Source organism: Alligator sinensis, unplaced genomic scaffold (genome assembly GCF_000455745.1).
Source record: "Alligator sinensis unplaced genomic scaffold, ASM45574v1 scaffold332_1, whole genome shotgun sequence".
In the NCBI taxonomy this organism is placed as follows: Eukaryota; Metazoa; Chordata; order Crocodylia; family Alligatoridae; genus Alligator; species Alligator sinensis.
In genome coordinates this window covers 691,042-694,321 of record NW_005841993.1, presented here as the reverse complement: position 1 = coordinate 694,321, position 3,280 = coordinate 691,042, and positions in this window count along the sequence as shown.

The following is a 3,280-nucleotide window of genomic DNA, read 5'->3' as shown; positions in this document are numbered from 1 at the left end:
GTCATGAGAGGTGACACAGAGAGTATACAATTTCCAGAAGCATTTGAAAGTTGTGTGTCATTTGGTGTCCCAATAAGAGAGGGCTCATAAAATTTCAGTGTCGTATGAACCTCTTATTTTCTGAAAGGAAAGTCAGAGACCTTAAGATTTGCTCCTACCTATCCAGTGGATTTTCTTTCTTTTCTCCAAACATAGGCACAAAATCCTTCCCATTCCTCTGTGATGTGGGAAATCAATTTAAAGTCTTCTTAGAGGGAGGTAGGCTTATTAAAGGGCTGTTAAAATGGTGCCCCTTGGGTTGCAGAAGGCTCATGATGGGTTAATTTGTGGTGCCTAGACTTCCACTCAGCTGCTGCTCCTCCCACTGCTTCAGTTGCACTAGCAGCTGGAGTCTCTGACCTCCCCATCCTTACTTAACTTCTGCTTCCTGAGCCTGCTCCAGGGGATGGGGTGGTGCAATGGAGCATGGCATGGGGCATGTGACCAGGGCCATACAGATCCATGGTGTAGCAATGGTGCCCATGTGGAAGTGAAGTCCAGTGTTGTGGGGGGTACCTGGGCAGATGTGCAGAGAAGCAGAGGCAGGGGGACAGAGGTATGAAGTGCAGCATAGAGTCTTCCTTGTGGTATGTGGCCCAGGGGACCTGCGATCCCTGCTATGCAGCCTGTAGTGCATGCAGCCCTTGATAGTGTAAGCCCTCAGGGTGTGCAACCCTTTAGCCAGTTTGGGCCTGTAAAGAAGTGACACATACCATGCATTAAGTGCAGAGAAAGTATGCTAAAGCCATAACTGAACAGATGTTCATGGCACATAGAGTGCTTAAAAAAACGATGGATCCCACTCTAAGTTAACCCTAGATGGATGTGGTTTCAGACTAAAGTGATTTAGATTAGAGTGTTTTATCAAATGTCTGTACCACATCCTATCCCGAGTCAAAATCAGTCATTCTGCTGGCATCCCAGGGGCCCCTCACTGGGTGGATTGCTAGCCTCAGCTCTTCTGCTCCAGGAAAATATCAGCCTAGCCCTGCCCCTAAGATGTTCCAGAGAGGACATAAAAAAGCCTCTGTCTCTTCCCTGTGGGGTGAGGAGGGAATGGAACCTCTCTGCCATATGGATCTACTCCCCAAGCTTGAAGGCCTGAATCTTCGTGGAGGGGAATCAGTATGGCAGAGAAGCTCCATATACCCAACTGCAGCCAGGAGCTGTTTTGCTTCTTGCAGCACCAGGAACTACAGTGGGAGGGAAGAGGGAGGAATGGAGCCTTTTGGCTGGACAGACCTGGCCCAGCCCCCACCAAGACCTGTGCCCACTAGCTCAGGGGAGGCTGGATCTGTGTGGAAAAGAGGCTTCATTTCTCCAGCTGCAGCCAGGAGCCAGAAGTTGCAGCTTGGGGCTGCATCACTTTTCACTGTGCCAGGAATTATGCTAGAGGTGGGTGGGAGGGGCAGAGATGGAGCCTCTCTGACATGCTGATCACTCCCACACTTGTGGGCTCAGGTCTTGGGGGGGCTGGGCTGGGTCAGTTTTCCCCCCTTCACCCATTACAGGTGTGGCAAAAAAGTTGCACAGATCTGAGCTATAGCTTCTGGCTACAGTTGGGGAAACAGAACCTATCTGCCATGTGGATTCTCCCCAAGCTTGTGGACATGGTCTGGGTGGGAACCAGGCCTGGTCCACAGAGCAGAGGCTCCATTCCTCCAGCTGTAGCCAGCAACTGCAGCTTGGGGCTGCACTACTTTTTTGTGGTGCTGGGAATGGTTGAGAAGAGAGGGTGGAGACTCTCTACCATTCAAACCTGGCCTACCCCCACCAAGACCTGAGCTCACAAGCTGAGGATATCTGTGTGGCAGAGGGGCTTCATACCCCCCATCCCCCATCTCAACCTCCAACTACCAGTACTGACAGTGGCAGGGTAGGGCTGGGAATAGGAACCCACTGGCCAATTGGGGTCACTGGCTGCTCAGCTGCTTGGCTGAAGTCAGCTGGGGTCAGCATTTTCCCACAGCCTCCTGCCAGTGTTCAGGAGTGCCCTGAGCCTGCTGGCTTCAGCCACTACAGACAGGCTCTGATTTCCCCCATCGAGCAGTGCACTTGTGTTGTGTTCAGTTCCAACCTAACCTAGAGCACTTTGAGTAAAGTGTTATATTCAGAGTGCTTCTACCTCGGCCTTTTTGAACATCTGCACTTAGCCTTAGAAGTTGGATGGTCGTGACTTAGAACGTTCATCTTCTCTTTCCAGGGTAAGTGCTTTACATATTAGGCTATTGAGAAAAAGATGGGCACCACTGCATGCCATGAGTGCAGTATCTAAGCCTGGGTTTTTTTGGCTAGCTATGTTTTCGGGGAGGGGAAGCATTTCTGTGTATTTCTGGTGACACTGAATTGAACATTAAAAAAAATGCTTCTGTGGAAGTATTGAATAACTTCTATGCATGCATGGTAGAACATTTTTATTTTCCATATTGGGCACAGGTGTAGTCATGTTAAGATATAGATACCTTAACATAAACATAAATTTGGCCATTACATGATGCAAAATAAAAAGTAACTGAACGATGTAGGCATCTATGCATGCGTCTTAGCAGCTGAGAACCATTCTACTCCTTGGACGGATCTACACATGCCCGCTACTGTAACTGTTCAGTCATTTGGTACTTTCTTTAGCAGTCCCAGTAGCACATGGTTATTTTTAGACACTGTTCTTGTAGCACCAAGCTACAGTGGCATAGCTCATCACTATGGCGACATAGCTTCGGTGTCATGGTTTGTGCCTGCTGATGCTACATTGCTGTAGCGACGATCTATGTTGCTGTAGCTCATTTTGATACAACAACATAGCATCTCATGTAGACACACTCCTTGCATCTTAAATGACAAATATAATGGTAATAGTTAACTAGTTAGTCTGCAGTAGTTTACTAAACTACTAGTATATGCTTGCTGTTATCCACTGTTTAATTGGTTGGTACTTAAGGGTACAAATTCTTTTATTTTCTAGTAGTAGAAAAAATCTCCAGTGAAATTCTATCTCCAACAGTATTGGGACAGAGCTTGACCCAAGATGAGAGGGGAAGCAACAACTTGCAGTTGCACTGTGATCCAGTTGCTGTCTGCTTCACCCTTCCCTAGTTATGCTGCTGTGTGGATGCAATGAAGCCAAGCATCTGTTGCCTACAATGTGGCCAGAATTTCATTCCATATTATCTTGGCTACAATCCTGCAAACCTTTAAGTACATGGATATCTTTTCTTTTGAGAATAGACTTGATTAATCCACT